Source organism: Staurois parvus, unplaced genomic scaffold (assembly GCF_062004578.1).
Source record: "Staurois parvus isolate SC_StPar_1 unplaced genomic scaffold, SC_StPar_1.0 ptg000151l, whole genome shotgun sequence".
NCBI lineage: Eukaryota > Metazoa > Chordata > Amphibia > Anura > Ranidae > Staurois > Staurois parvus.
The window spans coordinates 11,524,196-11,545,426 of record NW_028317947.1 but is presented as its reverse complement, the minus strand read 5'-3'; positions in this window follow the sequence as shown (position 1 = coordinate 11,545,426).

Below are 21,231 nucleotides of genomic sequence, written 5' to 3'. Positions count from 1 at the left end.
GTGAGAATAGTAGGAATGACACTTCCTTGGGCAGATATAATCTATCCCAATCAATTCAGAGACCTTGCTGAGTAATTCAATAAAGTGCACTAAACAGGAACGTGTTTGTCTTGGAAGAGGACCAGAAGACTGTACGGAATTCTGGAGAAGTTGTAGGAGGTTTGACCAATCACGGTGCAGCACATGGGATTGTCCAGAAATATTTTGCCCAAGGCTGTCCATAAACTATTAGGACTTAGCCGCACCTAGCTTATATTTATGGATGATAAACTCTACACAAGGATTGTACTTTGTTCTTACTGGCATGTGGTGTCAGTAATGCATCATAGATTGGAAGAGCCTCTACAAACAAAAGAAAAATGTCAACCTAACCATTCAGTAGCTACTATGCTCCCCGGATTAAAAGGGAAATGAGACTGGTTTAACCCCTTCACGCCTAAGGGTAAAACAAATCTAAATGCCTAAGCACAATTCTGCAACGTTGACATGTGTTAGTAAAACCGTTCCTATCATCACAACTACTTTGTACATCCAGGTGGATTATACCTTGATTTGTTCAGGACAAATTGGGCTTTCATTTGGTGGTAAATGGTAATGGATATCTCCTGATTTTTTTTTATTATCAAAGGAAAACTGGCCCAAAATAGTAAAAAAAAAAATCATTTTTTTTTATTTAGCTGTGTGTTTCTTGTTATGACCATAACCTACCACCAAAGAACAACCCAAAATCAATTCTCCAGCTCTTGACGATCACAGCGATACCATATATGTCCGCTCATTATCCCGGCATCAGCCTGCACTGCTCATGTGCGGAGCGGACACTACATCAAGTTGCTGGGGGCTCTTCTTGTTCTGCTGGTGCCGGGAGAGGTTGGCTGTGAGCTATACGGAGGTTTGGAGTGAGGAGCACTTACCACTACTGAGGGCAGCCTGTGAAGAGTCTGTCCTTAATAGGATCGGTGTGATCCCCTAAGCGAGCTGACCCTGTGGGGTTGATGTAAGGAGGTGGGGTGGCATTTTGGCCACTAAAGTGTTGCCACGTATTGGTCACCTACACATTGTCACTTGCATGCGAGTCAAGTTGGAGCACGATCATTATATATTGTTTGTGGACTTACTAGGGGCAGACTGACCATTTGGAAACTTGGGCACTGCCCGAGGGCCCGGGGTCAGGAGGGGGCCCCATGAGATGCCCCTGGTACCTTTTTTCATAGGCCTTTCTTGAGTTTGGGCAAGGACACAGGGGCCCCATGATCTTCTATTGCCCGGGGGCCCCATGAGTTGTCAGTCTGCCCCTGGGACTTACACATTATGAATATATGATTTGTTTACGGATTTGATTTTTGGTGTGCTATTCACTATTTATTGTATGACACTGTACATCACTTGCACTTGATATGTCCCCTTAGAGGGAAGTCACGTATTGCACTCATTTGAATCCCTTATAGTGTGTTTTTTAGAGGGATTGAGTGTGTCACACTTTATGCATTATTTATGTTTAACATATATTATTTAGCGCTACACTGTTATATTTACCATATATGTGTATGTTATTTGTTGTTTGTACCCGTAGTACAGCCCAGAAACAATAGTGCGCATTTTGTTTTTGTCTTTTTTTTTTTTACCTAAAACACACTGACACTGACATTAACACTAACTGACACTGATACCAATTTTTTTTAAAATCCTGACCTTTGGCCTTGACCTTTGACCCTGACCTTGACCTAAACACTAACCCTGGCACTGAACTAGATCAAACCTTGATCTGGGTATTTTTCTTTATTTTTTTCTTTTATTTTTTAATATTTATTTATTTATCTTCTTTTTTTTTTTTTACAAAATTTTTTTTCTCTCTATGCCGGGCAATAGGGGATTATGGGGCCCCTGTGTTCTTGCCCAAGGTCAAAAAAGCCTATGAAAAAGGTAGCAGGGGCATCTCATGGGGCCTCCTACTGACCCCGGGCCCTCGGTCAGTGCCCGAGTTTCCAAATGGTCAGTCCGCCCCTGATGACATCCACACTACATCTATGAGCCAGGGGCCTACCTTGACACTCCTATTACAGTTTGGTTAATTGTGGACTGAAGCCAATGTGGGGAAGGAGAAACCTTCTGACACATGGCCAAGTTTATTTTGCTATCTTTCTAATATCTCGGTTATGGACACTTTGAGGACTTCTGCTTTAAAGAGAGGACACTTCTATATACTCTACATATGTTCAAATGTCTATGAAGAGCTTGAGATGATGAGTGTGGCCTCTTGCACAATTCCCATCTGAGCACCCTTGCAAGTTGACACAGGGACTGCAAGGGCGATGGAAGATGGGAGCTGGAACTTACGACTGGAACTTGGGAGCTCTGGTATCACACAAGATGAAGAAGGGCACCCAGAATACACCACATTCAATTATGAGGGTAGTCCGGTCACAAGACGAGCTTGGTAACATTATAGCAGGCAAAATCTTGGCGAGAGGTCCGGGCCAAGGTGAGTAACAGAGATGAAACCAGCCAACCGCCAACCACAAAGTCCCTCTTACATACCTGTCAAACTGGACTGTGAGGGTGAGTCTGTATAGTGGACTTGAACTTGGGGGCATGTGTGTTAACGTAATTCTCATTATGCTAAATTATGCACACATCAAAATGCATGACATCCACACTACATCTATGAGCCAGGGGCCTACCTTGACACTCCTATTACAGTTTGATTAATTGTGGACTGAAGCCAATGTGGGGAAGAAGAAACCTTCTGACACATGGCCAAGTTTATTTTGCTATCTTTCTAATGTCTTCGTTATGGACACTTTGAGGCCTTCTGCTTTAAAGAAAGGACACTTCCATATACTCTACATATGTTCAAATGTGTATGAAAAGCCTGAGATGATGAGTGTGGCCCCTTGCACAATTCCCATCCGAGCACCCTTGCAAGTTGACGCAGGGACTGCAAGGGCGGTGGAAGATGGAAGTTGGAAGCTGGAACTTAGGACTGGAACTTGGGAGCTCTGGTATCAGACAAGCTGCAGAAGGACATCCAGAATACACCACATTCAGTTATGAGGGTAGTCCGGTCACAAGACGAGTTTGGTAACATTCGAGCAGGCAAAATCTTGGTCAGAGGTCCAGGCCAAGGTGAGTAACAGAGTTGAACAGCAGACGTAGGCATATAAGATTAACCCCGGAGCATGTCAGATGAAAGCTGGGTCAATCACAGCATCAAGCATGAGGTTCGGGATCAGGAATTGCAGGAACTGAAAGAGTAATCCCAAGCAGAACTCAGCTTTAAATAGCCAATTAAGAACCAGTATTTGTGGTGGACATAGCAATACAATCGAGAGCACCTATGTGTGTATGTACTTAGACTTCTATGCCTACAAACATGTGGATATTTATTTGAATGTGAATAATGAATAAGCCTTATGTTTGGTATGACCTTTGTGATAGCTAGCATGAAGTTCCTGATAATACCAATAGCATACAGTAACTGTACTCTTTTACTTGCTAATGAACTTTTTTCATAATGAAAGTTAGTCAGTGCTTTATTATATGTATGGATTTCTGTTGTGCAGTTAAACCCATTGACTTTGCAAAGCATATAGGAGACTATGACCTTCTAAGCTACACTATTGGACAGGAGCCAGTTCAAGGATAATTTAAACAACAATTATATTTAATGGTTTAAGCATCCTGTGAAGTAGTGGAGTTTTTTGTGCAGTAACCTTGGAATTTGGGTGGGTTAAGACATCTTCCTGTAGGCCGGTCACATTGTTTGGTAGTTTCCAGTGTGATTGCAAATTTAATATTTGGGAAGTTTTCTTTGGAAAGGCTTACATACATATAAATAACAACAAGTGGAATATATTCTGTAGACTAGGTGCTCAATTTTATTTCTTTTGCTGACACCTTGGAAAGTGTATAGAGTGAAAATAGAATCCAGTCAACACTTTTTCACTTGGACAGGGAATGGGGAGATACTGCCCTAAAGAGGAACTGAACTCTGGAAGCAATTCCCCAAAAGAGGCAGGAAGAAGGTAAGAGATAAGACCCTAGAATTGCCAATGGCCTCCTGCAGCTGATTCCTTCCCCATCATTGACTTACCATGTCTTGTTCTGCATTGTGTCTCTGTGTGGAGGTGGTCGTCTTGGTAGAGGGAGGACTTTGCTTCCTCATGTAAGACCTCTATTAAGGAAAACTGTGAGCCGCATAGTAGTGATATTACTAAATCTCACTCCAAATCATCTAAGACTAGGGGCAGCAGTGCCTTAGATCTCATGCAAAAATATACAGCTATGAAGCTGTAGGCACATACCAGGTAGTGTACTCTTGTTTTTAAAGTTAAATGTTAAAACCCTGCATTCACTATATCTGGTCTCCCGGGACCCTGCATTCACTCTATCTGGTCTCCCACAGTACACAGAACATGGAAGTGCAATTAATTTTAGTAATTATAAACTGCTAAATACCTTTTCTCATCAGCAGTGAGAGCAGTCTTCTGACTTCTATCAGTGCCCAGCAGAGCACATGTTAAAGCTTGTAGTAGGAGTTTTCATTCTGTTCTAGGAGGATGCAGAACCACTGACCTCTGTCTGGACAGTGCTGAATGGCCCTGTGCTGATCACATGCACTTTCCCAAGAAAAAAAAAACTTCTCTAGCATTACACAACAAACTGAGCATGTGCAGAGTGTCTCCACACGATATGTCTTATCAGGAGATAAGAGGGGGACACTGGAAGATGGGGAGGATCAGAGAAGTCGGGATCAAACTGTGTTTTTACACAATGCAGAGGATTAACCCCTTAGATTCCACAGTGAGTATAACAATCATGCTTTACTGCATATACAGACTGATTTTACTGTTGTGGGTTTAGTTTAAGGTAGAATTGAAGACAGAAGGCACATTTTCAGGGTACTGCTTAGGAACAATTAACAATTCTAAATGTTTCCCCTAACAAACTGTAGCAAATCTTCTCTTGTTGAGCTTGGGTCCATATTAAACATGTTTTTTATTCCTGCGTTCCCATTAGACAAAGATAAGGCCAAGCAAAAAAAAAAAGGTGAAGGGCTACATGACCAGGGGACAGGGGATACAAGGCAAGACAGGGTTAAAACATAGTTTTGTTAGAAGGGTGGCCAATTACTGTTATTGGCTAGTTTATGGAGCGTATGTGGAGCTGCTGGGGGAATACGGGAAGGGGATCCAAAGACCGGCAAAAAAAAACCAGTGGTGATTAAATACCACCAAAAGTAAGCTCTATCAGTCTAAAAAAAATTATACAAATTTCATTTGGGTAGTGTTGCATGACCGAGTAATTGTCATTCAAAGTGTGACAGCCTGAAAATTGAAAGATGGCCTGGACTAGAAGTTGTTGAAAGTGTCCGGACTTGAGGAGGTTAAAGACAGGCTCTCTTTAATGTGACTGAGGAACAAACAAACTTGTGTGCACAGATGACGCATAGGATAGGTAACACGTCTTTAAGATCACAGGGCATCAAGGCACAAGAGTCCTTAACCACTTGCCGTCCGCCTGCTATTTTAAACGGCAGGGCGGTGGCACTCCAGGGGCGGGTTGCCGTTCATAAACGGCACCCGCTATTTCTAGTTGTGTGCGCTCCCTGGGAGCGCGCAGCACCGCAATCTGGTGCCCGCTGTGTCCTCCGGACACAGTGAAACACCAATCGTCGGACGGGACCTCTGTACGAGGTCCCGATCATGTGATCACTGATTGGCCAATCAGTGATCACATGCAAAGTTGTAAGCAAGATGTCATTTGTGACATCATTGCTTACTACGTGTACTGCTAGGGTGACGGTATGTAAAAAAAAAAAGAAACATAAATAATAATATAAAAAAATAAAATAAAAATGTAAAAAAAATGTTTAAAAATGATAATTTTTGGTTATAACTAATTTGGCGTATTTTTTTTTTTTTTACTAAAAAGATAACGGAATCAATTTTGGCCAAGATTTATGATGAAATATTATTTATTTGCAAAATTTTATAAGAAAAACACTTTTTTCAAAATTTTTGGACATTTTTATTTATATAGCAAAAAAAATAAAAATCCCAGCGGTGAATAAATACCACCAAAATAAAGCTTTATCTGTCTCAAAAAAATGGTAAAAAATTCATATGGGTACAGTGTTGCATGACGGCGCAATTGTCATTCAAAATGTGATAGCGCTGAAAGCTGAAAATTGCCCTGGACAGGAAGAGAGTGAAAGTGTCCGGACTGGAAGTGGTTAAAGAGTTACGATAGTGAGTGATACAGCAGTACTTGGAGGCAGCTCCTTGGAGACTTGAAGCAATTTCTGCAGTAACGAAAAAACACAAAGAAAGGGTGTGGTTTGACAAAGGAGCTGGGCAACTCTGAAACGCGTTAGAAATGTCTTTTCCTGTCCAAAGTGCTAACAACAGATGAGAACCAGAGTCCCATGGCTCTGGAACGGTTCCTGGCTCCCGGGAACACAGTGAAACTTAGCAGTCCTCCGCCAGGCTGGAGCCATGGATTCCTGACCATTTACTTCCCCTGGACACAGTGGCTCATTGGCATGATTTGATAGGCGCCTGTTCTTTGTAAATGTGAATGTCCACTTATTACTCAATAAATCACCTATTGTTTTATGCTGCACCTAGAGTGCTGCCCTTTGCTTATGTTTTTTCTCTTTATTGAGAAATAATGATGTCTCACCTGCCTTTCATTGAAGCTAATGGAGCTCAGATCACGCTCCATCAGCTTCTTCCACCACCACAAGGGTCAGGGAAAGTGACAGGACAAGGGGGCAATGTGACATGAAGGGGGCATTGTGACAGGAGGACATCTGGACACACACTAAAGTTACTCAGATGCTGGGCACTGTATATTCTGCAAGAGCCAGGAATATGCTGTTATCATTAGTATGCTACCGGCAGGAGTGGTCTCAGGGCAGGAAGACTCTCCTACCTTACCTGGAAGGGCGGCTGGAGAAGTCTGGAGGAAAGAAGCAGGAGCTGGAGTCAGGGGATGGACCTGGAATGTGGAGCTGATAAAGAAGCTCTGCACAATGGAGGTTTCCTCCTGCTTTGCACAGCTGAGGGGATTTGGATTTTGCCGCCACCTATCCTAGCTGCTTAAGAAACCTCATGCTGGAGCTGGCCCTGCCTACACTTCACAGATTAGTGGGTCCATTGGAACCTGTCTAAAATTGTTCCTAGCAAGTGAATGTAAACATTTAAGATTATAACCTTAGATTGAAGGTATGTGAATGTACAAAATGTAAATTGTCAACACTATATAAATATCTGTAATAAATATAAAATTATAAATATAATCACTGTCATACACAGTATATTCTTACTGATTCAGTCTTGTGGCACGATTTTCTGATGATGAGTGTTTGTGAAGACTCGAAAGAGCTTTATAATTTTTGGGATAATTTTCAAAACTGTTTTTGTTCATTTTTTAAATGAGAAAAGTAGAAAGGACCCTTTGAGCAGGGCTCCATAAAGTGTACATATAGTCCTCATGCACACTGGACGCTTAGATAATGCTGGTAATGTTAGCTGTGTAAAGTCACATTCAGCTTTTTTTTAGCATTTTTGCATTAGCATTTAGCTGCATTTTTCCCCATTTAGTGGAGGTTTCCCAGGTTTACTTTTTTTTAGCGTTTTTAGTGTTTTTTTTACCTAAAAAAAAGTTCAAAAATACCAGTTTGCATCGGTTTACCGTGTTTTGCCACGTTTTTCAGCATAAGAGCGTTTTTACAGCTAAAAAACTCCTCTGGAAACGCACTAGTCCTGTATTTTTTTTCCAGCCAAAAATCGTCCCAGCCAAAAAAACGTTGATTACAGTCTATATGTGCATGGACACATAAGATAACATGCTGGGGGGTTTCCTAGCTGTAGAAAAAATTGTCAAACGCCAAAAACAGCCGCTGTAAAAACGTCCAGTGTGCATGAGGACTTATAGTTTATATTAATTACGGGTTGTACTAGCACAATGTAATTTCCATGATTTCTGTTGTTCTGACCACAATTTCCACTAGAGGGCTCAGCAGTCCAGAATTTCTGAATTATGGTTGAGACCGGTGCTAAAAATGGAGGATTTCTTGTCATGTGATCACAAATGATCATATTCATTTTACAAGTTCAGTCAATGAAATTATAATCTGTCGTGATACTTTGTAAGATGTGGTTTCAGCTTTGTCCTTGCAGGTTGTAGTGCCTCCAAACATGATCAAGACTACACTTTATAACCCTCAAATCTTTTCTTTGTGCCCTATCTTTTCAAGCATGTTTGCACTATATGGGAAGGACAGCATCACATCCACTAGAATTTTCAGTTCTATCCAACAGCATTTTACAGAGGTACCCTTAAAGCAGAACTCCAGCTTTATAAAAAAAAAAAGTTCTGTCACTTGGCATTGTTAATGAAATGCCAACTTCAACTTTTTCATATGGAGATTAGCAATGGCAGCCCTCATATTCACATCAATGCAAATTTCCTTTAAGATAATCAAGCAATCATAAACATTATATGGACACTCCCTTTATTGAGAATTATTGCTCTCTTATTCTCCCACCATTGTGTAACAGCCTCCAGGTTAGCTAGATTTATTTATTTATTACAGGTACTTATATAGTGCTGTCAATATATTCAGTGCTTTACATATATATTATACATTCACATCAGTTCCTAACCCTCAAGGGGTGTACAATTTAAGGTCCCAAGCTCACATTCATACATACACATACTAAGGACAATTTACCTACTAGCATGTCTTTGGAGTGTAGGGAAGAAACTGGAGTACCTGGATGAAACCCACACAGGCACAGGGAGAACATGCAAACTCCAGGCAGGTGTTGCCATGGTTGGGATTTGAACCAATGACCCCTACTACTGCCAGGCAGTAGTGCTAACCATTTAGCCACTGTGCTGCCCCCAGATAGACTGTTTTCTTTTTTTAGGCAAAGGATGAGTATCAGCCTGGGATGAGTCAGCTTGGGAGTGAGGCAGGAGTTCACCTAAGGAAAGGTTAGGATCTAACAATTCAGGGTTTCTGGAGCCCTTCCACCTGTCCAGAAACCTGAGAGCTTTCTGGTGAAGGAGTGGAGGAGGCCCAGATTTGTATGCTTGAGGGACCCTGAGAAATCCCCTGGCGGGAAGCTGGGCATGGTGACCAGGGCATCCCTCAAATCTGGCAGAGCCTGGAGGGAGGTGTGCAGTGCCTGGTGAAAGATGGATTGGGGAAGGCTGGAGTGTGGAGCTTGGGTGGGAGCCCCAGGGAGGGGAGCCCACCTACAAGCAGGAAGCTGGAAAAGAGGATCCCCACTGCCTTAACGTCTCCCAGGGAGGACAGCCTGTGTAGCAAGGAAGGAGCCAGCCCAGGTTAAGGTCTGAAGGCAGCCACCAACCCACCAAGCTAACAGGACCCCCTGGACCGGATAAGGGGAGAAAGAAGTCAGGTGCAAGACCCAACTAGCTTCTCATCTGCAACTGTTCTAAATTCTCAGCTCTTGGGCCCCCTTGCCCAGGGATACCCTCAGGCAGCTGGGTGAAGAGGAGGAATCACCCGGGGTCTGAGGAGGTACATCAAAGAGCCTTTGGTGCTCTTCTAGGAAAGAGACTGTTGATATCCACATTTTTGTACATAGTTGCTAATGAGTTTGTCTTCACGTTTTGCATATCCTTGATCATCCCATATACCCCAACCAAGTTCTTAACCCCTTAATACAATCTCAAAACTAAGCTCAAGGACTGTTCCTGTGATGCCTGGCTGTGCAGAGCATAGGGGGACCCAAATCAAACTCAACGGCCCTTATGAGAGTTGTGCTACAATTGCATGTATCGTATATTTGTTGACAAGCTTGTCAAGGCCTGTCTGTGCCTATGTCTATGTGAACCAAAATGTTACCTTTTAATGTGCTCAAAGGTAATTTTAATAACCATTAGTACTAAGATTTACACTTTTCAGACATTCTAAATTAAGGATTAAATATCATCTAGCCTTAGGTAAATTCATGAATAGACAAGACATTGACTGTAATTGAGACAATGCTCGGAACACAAGAGAATATATTTTCCTAACCACAGATGACTTCTACTTGGTGATGTTTGGAAATTTTACTTTTTTATTTAGAATAAAAATACCATATGATTGGGTCAATGAAAATCCTATGGCTCATATACGGGAAGTAGTTTAAGCACTTTCTTCCATCAGGAACTCCAGCAAAGTGGTAACATTTCATTGCAAGTGAGACTCTGAGAAGGACAAGGTACAGAGGGGCCCCATGACGCATAAAAGGAGGTCAGAAAAGGGTGAGCTCATGGTGTAGGAGGGTGTAGGTCTTACCTCATTGGATAATAAAGGTTAGAAGGACTGGGTGGATCCAGGATGCTGGGAATTAACTCTAGGAAGTTCAGGTGAAGCAGAAATTTCCAATCCCACTCTCCATAGACTTGCGGGTGTTGTTAGTCCAGGGCTGTGGGGAGGTATTATTTAAACAAAGGTGTATATGTGATGGATGTTTGTCACAGCAGCTTGGCAATTTAGGAAGTTTTTGGGGGGTCGGTCAATGCTTTTATTGTTACAAAACTGGGGGGGCATCTGTGGTATTGCATTACCACTTGGTTATTGGTGCTTCTCCCAGGAACCAGGTTCCCTGGGGGATAAAGTAAGTGTGTGAGATCGTAACATCTTTGAGCTGGTTGGGTGCTGAGGACGTGTAATTCTAATTCTAATTATTTTATGTCATGTTATTGATATATAGAACTACCCCCTTAGGAGTGGCTGAAGATTTGGATCACCTTATATAGTCCTGGACAGCCAGGTGATACGCATTTTCCATACAGACTTGCATCCAGGAGACAGTAACCAGTCCTTGAGCTTGTTTTTTGGATTTTATTAGAGAAATTAATTTGGATGGGGTAAGGCGTGTATGGGATGCAAGAAGGGAATGACAACTAAAGACAAACTCCCTGAAACTATATACAGCAAAAATTATCTTCTGGAGAGCTAGCCAGCATCTCCTGTAGTACCAGCCTAGACCCTAGATGAATCCTTTCCTTATCCAGCTGTACTGGGTGAATCCTTTGGCAGGGGATCCAGTGGCTGCTACTACAGTGGGAAACAGTCCTGGGTAAGATAGCTAATCCAGTTTCCCACCAGAGTGCCTCTTTCTCCTTACTGGCCCAGGAGAAGCAGGTTTACTCAGTCCTTCTCTTGTGTGGTTGCTGGGTTTGTGGCTGCTACAAGTCCTTCTAGCTGGGCCGATCCTTCACTGCTGCACAGGTGGTTCCCGCTCTGGGGGCCAGTGAAGTCTTGAGCTTTCTTCCCTCTAGGGTCCTCTGCCTGTAGGTGAGCCCCTCTACATCTGGGCCCCCTCCCAGGCTCCTGCTCTCCTGCCTCACTTCTCCATCTTCCACCTGAACTCTGCTTCTGCTGAGCAGGCACTCTCATTTTTAAGGGTTTTCTTGCCCCATGCCAAGCCTCCTGTTGGGGATTGGTCAGGATCCCTCAAAAGAGCAGATCAGCCACTCCTCACCTCCACCCACTGCTTTCAGAACTTTCTCTAAATTTCCAGAGCAGGAGTAAGTCTCCAAGAGCTGGTCTGCATAGCCTCTCAGCCCTGACCTAAATTTGATCTCCCTCTGATTATTACACAGGCTGCTATTCAGCCTCTGTCTAAGAACTGAAAGTTCAGCTCCTCCTGGCTACCTAGAAGGGTGCTACAGTTATGTAATTTATTTTGTTTTCATAAATAAAATGGCTGCTGTGGCCATTTAAACTCATGTCGTGCAGTCTGTGTTATTGTTTAAAAACTTTAGTAGAGGGACCGAGGTTGATGAATCCTTTAGTCATGACATTCCTGGGTTGTGACTTTTTGGGACAGTTGGAGAAAACCCAAGGGCTGCTGTGATGATGGCAGTCTCAGATTCTGCTGCTGCCACCAATATGGGACAATGGCACTCTCAGCCTTACCCTGCACAGGGATTTTCCAGCTCACAGAACATCTTACGTGCCAGCAGACTAAGAGTGATCCTCACTAGGGTTGGTTGAGACTGGAAGGAATGGCCAAATCAGTTAACAGTCTTTAAGCCACTGAACAGCTGCCCAGACTAAGCTCCCTGTTGCCTTCTAGTGAAGTTTTAGCAGATTAGATCCTCAAGGGTTGCAGGTATTGGCCCCCTCCTCTGCAACAGTCGGGACCATGATGAGCATCCAGACCTTAAGAGATGGTGGCTTCCCCAGTTAGTGAATCTTCTAGGCCAAGAGTGTGGGGCAGATCACCCAGTGCATGCTAAGTCCTAATCAGGCTTCTGGGTGCAGCAGCATAGACAGTCCAGCATCAACTCCTCAGGCCTCAACATGAGGCAAGAGAGCAAGCACATGATCTTCCCAAATATTTATACCCTCCCCATCATGCCCTAGTTGCCCAAACCTCCTACTGGGATGGCTGGGGGAAATACAGTGAAACCTCATACTGTAGCCAGTGGCACTAGTGACACCTACTGATAACAGTGAGAAATCACAACCTCAATGAGCTTAGGGAGAAACCAAATAAACAAGGTCAATTACAGCTTGTTGAGAGAGAGTTCTGCTAGAAATGTTTTTGAAATAGCAAATTCAACAAACCAAATTAAAGTTACTGCTTAATGCTTTTTTACAGTGGCTATCAGGGTTTTAGAGTGCCAGATGACTTTTAGTGTTACTGCTAGAAATTTTATTGGAATTTTTACAACAGCCTTTAGCAGGCTTTCTGAATAGATGGATTTATTGATACTGGACTATGAGGATTTATTATGCTTGATGGAAGGTTTATTTATCTAGATCTGCCAAAGCTGCTTGTATTCTAGCATGGGAGTGTTATATGGAATGTGTCAGCTCTCTGGCTGACCCTAGGAGGCAAGAATGAAATGTAATGGTGTGTCTAGGGGCGGACTGACAACTCATGGGGCCCCCAGGCAATAGGGGATCATGGGGCCCCTATGTCCTTGCCCAAACTCAAAAAAGCCTACGAAAAATGTACCAGGGGCATCTCATGGGGCCCCCTACTGACCCCGGGCCCTCGGGCAGTGCCCAAGTTTCCAAATGGTCAGTCCGCCACTGGGTGTGTTGCAGACTTGGACATTTTGTGAGCAGCATGGTGGCTTAATGGTTAGCACGTAGGCCTTGCAGTACTAGGCTCCTTGGTTCTCTCTGTGCTTTCATGCGTTCATTAGCCTTGGGGCAGCACAGTGGCTAAATGATTAGCACCTCCACCTGGCAGTGCTAGGGTCATTGGTTTAAATCCCAACCATAGCACCTCCTGCCTGGAGTTTGCATGTTCTCCCTGTGCCTGTGTGGGTTTCCTCCCACACTCCAAAGACATGCTGGTAGGTTAATTGGATCCTGTCTAATTTGGCCCTAGTATGTGTATGTATGAATGTAAGTTAGGGACCTTAGATTGTACACTCCTTGAGGGTTAGGGACTGATGTGAATATACAATATACAGTGAAGGAAATAAGTATTTGATCCCCTGCTGATTTTGAATGCTTGCCACTCACAAACATTTGCGAATGATTGCACCAACTGTTGTCACCTTCTCACCAAGCTGCTTAGCGACAGTTTGGTAGCCCAGTCCAGCCTTGTGTAGGTCTACAATCTTGTCCCTGACATCCTTGGACAGCTCTTTGGTCTTTGCCATGGTGGAGAGTTTGGAATCTGATTGTTTGATTGCTCCTGTGAACAGGGGTCTTTTATACAGGTAACACAATGAGATTAGCAGCATTCCCTTTAAAAGACTGCTTCTAATCTCAGCTTGTCACCTGTATGAAAGACATGTGGTAGCCAGAAATCCTGCTGAATGATAGGGGATCAAATACTTATTTCCCTCATGAACATGCAAATCAGTGCATCATTTGTTAGACATGCACTTCTTTTGAATTTTTTATTGCTATTCTGTCTCTGTGTTACAATACACCGAACATTCAATTTTTAGACTGATCATTTCATTATGAGTGGGCAAACATTCAAAATCAGCAGGGGATCAAATACTTATTTTCTTCACTGTATATGTAAAAGCACTGCATAAATTGACAGCACTATATAAGTACCTGAAATAAATAAATAAATAAAGTAGACTTCATTATTGTCATGGCTGCAACTTGTAAATGGCATACAATGAGACTATACAATCTGTTAGGGGTTCTTGGTGAAAACTAGGCACTCTGTACATACTCCATCTCATGAGAGCCTTGCCTAACAATAGTTATACAGAAGAAGCACATAACTCAGTGACAACTTAGTGACGCCAGTCAACTCAAGAATATGGACTTTGCGGATGTAAGAAGTCAGGTTGCAGAAACATCACACTAAAAAGTGACACTAATCAACTCAAGAATTTGAACTGAAAGATTTAGGAATCCGGAGTTACTTATTTCTTGAATGTTCTGTTCTTTCCAAGAAAAACTGAGTCTTAGAAGAGATTTGCCTGAGGGACCATAGGGAAATATTAGGAGGCACTTGCAGTACACAGATACAGGAAAGCTCAACAATTAACACGTTTATCCAGTGTAAGCCCTTCCTGATTTTTAATCTGTAAGAACAAAGCAAATCACCAATTTTGATTCAATGGCAATAAAATAATGTACTATTTACCATCAGTTCCTGCCCCACTACAGCTTATACCCAGGGGCAGACTGACAACTCATGGGGCCCCCGGGCAATAGGGGATCATGGGGCCCCTGTGTCCTTGCCCAAACTCAAAAAAGCCTATGAAAAAGGTACCAGGGGCATCTCATGTGGCCCCCTACTGACCCCGGACCCTCGGGCAGTGCCCGAGTTTCCAAATGGTCAGTCCGCCCCTGCTTATACCATACCTCCTTTCATCCTATGCTTGTTACTTTTTTAATGCTTTTTAATTTTTAATAGTCAAAGTACAGGAAGGTTACAATAAAATCATATTAACTACATGCCCTTCGGAGGATTTACCCCCCCTTCCTGACCAGGCCATTTTTTGCGATACAGCACTGCGTTACTTTAACTGACAATTGTGCGGTCAGGCAATGCTGCACCCAAATTAAATTGATGTCCTTTTTCCCCACAAATGGAGCTTTCTTTCAGTGGCATTTGATCGCCTCTGCGTTTTTAATTTTTTGGCCTATAAACAAAAAAAGACCAACAATTTTGAAAAAAAAAAACCCAATATTTTTGACTTTTTGCTATTAAACATGTTCAGTAACAAAATTTTAAAAACTACTTTTTTATATGTTAAACAAAATCTGAAGAATATATTTTAAAAAATTATATTTTTAAAAAGTCATTTTAACATATATTTTTACATATATTTGTAAATGCATTCCAAAAATTTAGATTTGTATTTTTAAAGACATATAGTATATTTGAAATGTATTTTTAAAAATATTTTTCATATATATTGTAATAAAAACATATTTCAACATGCATTACATATAAACATTTCCAGTAAAAAAAAAAAAAAAAAAACAAATTTCATCATAAATTTAGGCCAAAATTTATTCTGCTACATGTGTTTGCTAAAAAAAAAACCCAATTAATTGGTTTACGTGAAAGTTATAGCATCTACAAATGGCAGTATATATACCTTAATTTTTTACTAGTGATGGCGGTTATTTTTATACTAGTAATGGCAGTGATCAGCGACTTATAGCAGGACTGCAGGACTGTGGCTGGGCATTCTGACACTGGGGGGAACTGACTGTCAATGACATCCCTAGTGACACTAATACAGTGATACAGTGCTAATAAAAAGCACTGACACTGTACTAATGACACTGGGCAGGAAGGGGTTAACATCTGGGGTAATCAAAGGGTTAACTGTGTTCTGTTTTACTGTGTGTTGTGTGTGTTTTACTGTGTCAGCACATTGCTTTGTATGGCTCTGCTATGCAGAGCCATACAAAGCAGTGCGCTGGAGCTGACGGGAGAGATCTGTATTATTTACATACAGACCTCTCCCTTGTCAGTAATACTTGGTAATTGGCAGGAATCACTGGCCGGGACCTGGTGATTGACAGCTGAAACCGCCAATGGCACGCGTCCCCTACCCGGAAATGCAGAATCACTTATGATTTTTTGAAGCCCTGTTGCCCTGTAGCAGTATTTCTATTATAGGGTGGCGGACAAGCTGTTAATAATAATAATCTGCAAAATATAGTTAAAAACATTATAACTTCACACAATCAAGTCTGTCTAACAAATATAGGCAAAGATACAGAGGGATCCAGAACACAGTGTCTTGATTAGCACTGCACATTGCACTTCTTGATTGACCTCCTTCTTTTTGAAGTATTTTAGGCAGGGCTTTTTTTTCTCATAAAATAGGTGCAGGAACTCAACCACAACGCCCAAAACCCCCCTCCCCCCACACATACACCCTCTAAATAAAAAAAAATAATGGGTGTTGTCAAATCTCACTAACACTGGTAGGGTCTTAAAGGGCATTAAATATCAGGAGTGAATCATGTACAGGGTGCAGAGTTCGGGAGCTGTTACATGCAAAGTGCAGAGTTCTGGGGTGCGCTGAATACAGAGTGCAGAGTCCGGGGGTGTGCTACATACAGAGTGCAGAGTTCGGGGGTGCGCTGCATACAGAGTGCAGAGTTCGGGGGTGCACTGCATACAGAGTGCAGAGTTCAGCCTTCTTTCCATAGCTGCTTACCTCTGCACCCCCCATCCACATCTCAATTTAATCCCTCTTCAGCTCTTAGCTCTGCATGCAATAATCCCTCCACTGCCCCCATCCCCTCCACCCTTAACCCCTTCACTCTGGCACCTCCTGGCCCTTTAAGGGGTTTCTGATTCCGGGAGGCGGGGTGGGGTTTAGGGTCATGTGTCCACCATGATTGGCTGTCATGGCAGTCACATGATCGGAAAGGTCCCGATTGCAAGGAGAGATCAAGACCTTTACATGGGACACCGACAAATGTGCTGGGAGTGTGCAGGGTAGGGGTGGACTGACCATTTGGAAACTCAGACACTGCCCGAGGGCCCGGGGTCAGTAGGGGGCCCCATGAGATGCCCCTGGTACCTTTTTCATAGGCTGTTTTGAGTTTGGGCAAGGACACAGGGGCCCTATGATCCCCTATTGCCCGGGGGCGCCATGAGTTGTCAGTCCACCCCTGGTGCAGGGCGTGCGCTCTCAGCAGATGTTTGTTTACAAATTGAACACAAATTTGTGGCCGCTTGGTGTCAAGGCCCAACCGCATATTTGCATACTGTAGGGGTGAAGAAGAGAAAAGATCCACCATCTTCCACATATCTTACTTTTGTTGCTGTATTAGGTTGAAGCACCCAGCCAGCTCTAGTACTTCCCCTCGCACTTGCAGGGAATTTAAAACAATGGCACCCACAACTGTATGGTGGGGGGCGAGGATTTAAGGTGGGAAAACATGATTAGAAAATCAATCGATCAGTCATCCGACGACAGAGAGGCATTCCTTTGTTGGTCGAAATCGTGGCCCACATTAACCAATCTAAAAAAATTGTTCGTTGGGCAAAACATAGTGTTGACGTCTTCCGTACAAGTGGAAGTGATGTGGTCTGTGTGTGACCTTGTAGCCACGCCCTTCCGGCCAGAACGATCGATATACACAATTACCAGCAATGAGTATAATATTGTTTATTACATGATCTACATACATAAATAGTGATACATAAAATATAATCTGCAGAATTCTGGTTTCATTATCTCATTAGGCCAATCTACTTTTAACATTTGGATTTTTCGTTTGTGTTTACAAAGATTCCTTGAACATAAACATCCGAGTCATCTTCTGTCTCCACTCAAGCGTGATAGCGCTTGATAGATTTTTTTCATACAACCGTCATACCATCGCCTAGAAAATCGGTCGTTCGTATGCAAAATGACAACATTTTTCAATCTACTTTTAACATTTGGATTTTTCGTTCGTGTTTACGAAGATTCCTTGGACATAAACATCCGGCTCATCTTCTGTTTCCACTCATGCGTGATAGCGCTTAATATATTTTATTTTGTACGACTGTCATACCAACACATAGAAAATTGGTCGTTCGTATGCGAAACGACAACATTTTTCAATCTACTTTTAACATTTGGATTTTTCGTTCATGTTTTATGAAGATTCCTTGGACATAAACATCCGGGTCATCTTCTGTTTCCGCTCATGCATGATAGCGCTTGATAGATTTTTTTTGTTCGACCATCATACCAACACATGGAAAATTGGTCGTTCGTATGCAAAACATCAACATTTTTCATTGTTGTTCAACCGGATTTTTTTCTTCACAATATCGTTATCAGTTAAAACATCCTGCTCACCAACGAAGAGAAAATCATTCGATCAGTGGTTCTGCAAAATTTTGTACGATTTTCTTATCATGTGTACGGGGCATTAAACTGGACATCATATGCGTAAACCAAGATGTTTAGGTCCAAAATCAGTTTGATTGCAACCCTACTACAGACTTAATTTTAGTAGGGATCCTGATTTTGGGATCCTGAAAATGTTGCAAACCAATATATGGCATATAAAAAAAACTACTTCTTAATGTGTAGAGGCCCCATTACGGTACATCTAGTACGCTTTAATATGTTTTAATATCTTTTTTTTTATATTTTGAAGCTTGAAGGTGACCTTGAATAACCTTGAATGATTATTTAGGCAGAGAAGGCAAAATGTATTGTCAAGGTAATAAATACTAATAAAAAATGTATTGCTAAAGCTTGCTACTCCTTCTTTGGCAGATCATAAATGATATACAGATTCTGAACAAAGGTATCGTACACAGATAAAATATAAATGAGATATTAAAAGATGTAAATAATTGACATTACAAATTAATAAGAAGTATATGTAAAGGGATAATAGTATCACTACTATAGAAAGAGCCAGAAAGTCTGGCTTTAATGAGGTACAACAAAGCAGTTTGTTTGCATAAGGTGTAATAAATCCAGGTTCTATCTTTGACCCTTCTTGTAGAGTATTCTGTGCTACACCTTTCCAACCCTACCCAAAGCTGGATAAAGGATGGCTATAGATACACTTCAGAGTGAATTTATACAGAAAAATTGAAAAAAATAAAGGGGAACTTTAGCCCACCCCAAGCCACTTTGGATTTAATTTGATTAAAAAAAATCCTATCCATTCCTTTTTTTCTGTAGTCTTTAGGTCAGCCAGGGATCATGATACCATGCATGTGTAGCGCTACCCCATAGGAGCCGCTTGTTTGTTGCCCCAGTTTCCCCTTACTTCGCCCCACAGCCAGGCACGGTGTATTTTTTCAGCCAAATACACACACTTCTGCTCGTTGTCTTCCAGACCAGTCTAGGGCATGTTTGCCTTTTGAAGTTTTATTGTAGAACTGGGGATAGGGAATTGTAGTAGGAAACTCCAAAATCAGAACTAAGCACACTGAGGACATCTAGCTGCTCTCTTAGTTGAACACTTATGAAGTCTTGGCTGACAGTAGATTGCAGACTTCTCTTTACTTTGTAGCAACATATAGCAGCAAGTAATTTCAGCAAATGCCCTTTAGCAGTAGTAGTAGTTACAGGGCTGAGGTCCTCAGGTATAAGCCAGTTTTGACAGACTGCGACAGCCCAAAGGTAACGTAGCTAAGCAAAGTCCTTTGCAGTAGCAACAATTGAACACTAGCCAGTGTTCCCTTTTTCCAGACCTACGCTGACGATCAATCCCCAGGGGAGGAAGCGATCACACAGCATCCCCAAGTACCTCAATGTCAGTACTCACAAGGCCCAAGGATAGAATGGTTGCCTCCTTCCAATCCTCCAAGTGAAACCCTCCAGTGATACCAGACAGAGCTTTGGCAGACAACTCCCCTCAGTCAGTTTCCTGCAAAACCATGGTCACTCTCTCTTACTTCAGGCCCTCAGGTTGACCCAATTGAGGCCACATGGCAAGACATGCCAAGCGAGGCAGCCTGCATCCAGCCTGGCTGGTGCAGTCCACTCCTGGGAAAGAAATTGAACGCTTGTGCTCTCCGAATATAAATACCACCCCCAGCATGCAATGGGACTGCCTTCACCTGCAATTGGCCAGGGCTGTATCCATATTCATGCTGTTCATTTGCCTAGCTCCTACCCATCTTCTGGAGGGCTCTCATAGCTTCCCAAAGGTGGGCAGAACTCAGACAAACTCCAACAGCACCAGAGCAGCATGAGCAGACCTTGCTGATCAATCACAGCACTCTGTTAAGGATTTGTACTAGAAGAGGGGATTTGGGTAGAACATTTGTACTAGGATGAATGATTTGGGGGAAAAAAGGATGTGTGCTGGTGGGTGATTTTTTGGTGCGGGGGATATTTGTGGGGATTTAAGCTGAAAAGTGGCATGGGGGGGGGCAAAGATTTGTGCTGGGAGGTAGATTTAGATTGTGAAGATGGGGAATTTTTAGCATATTTGTTTGTGGAGAATTTTGGCTTGCAAGGGGAATTTGTGCTTAGGGTTGACCATATTGATTAGTGCTGTTTTTTGGGGGGATTTCTGCTGCGACATGGTGCCCACACATTGGAGGTTGTGGGCAGTTTGTCACTTTTGCCCAGGGCACTAGATGACCTTGTCCAGGATTGGGCACACAAGGCACTCAACAGATCTCCTCCTCCCCACACAGCACATAGCTGAGAATGGATTTCCTTACAGACACAGCCTCAATCTGCACAATGTATAGCTGGCTGCTATGTTACAGTTCTAACCTGTGAAATTCCCAGATCAGATCAGATTCTGGTGCTGTTTGGGGAGGGGGAGATCTGTTGTAAGCCCTGCCACCATTTATCCTATCCTCTTCTCTGCTGACCACTGTCTTTTGCTCTTCTGACCCCTGTACCCTGTCCTTGCGACCTCTGTCATCTGCTCTGCTAACCCCATTTACACTGCCTTGATAACCCTCTTTATACTGCCCTACAAACGAATGGCCTCTGCACACCGCCCTACAAACTGCCTACCCTATCCCCTGCCATTCTGACCCCTGTACACTGCCCTCCTGACCTCACATCCTCTGCCACCCTGACATGTTTTACTGCCCCCCCACATCAGACAGGCTAGATCCAACCCTGATGCTGGAGTGCCTGTTGGCATGAAGTGGCTGTGGGAAATCAGAAGCACTGAGAGGAAACAAAGATGAAAAATTTGAAAAAAATGGTATTATATAAAGAAACTCACAGTTGTTTATGATATACAGGTCTTTAGTAAACCATAGTTTGACTAGGAAAGTCTTTCTCAACCAGGATTCTTCTGGT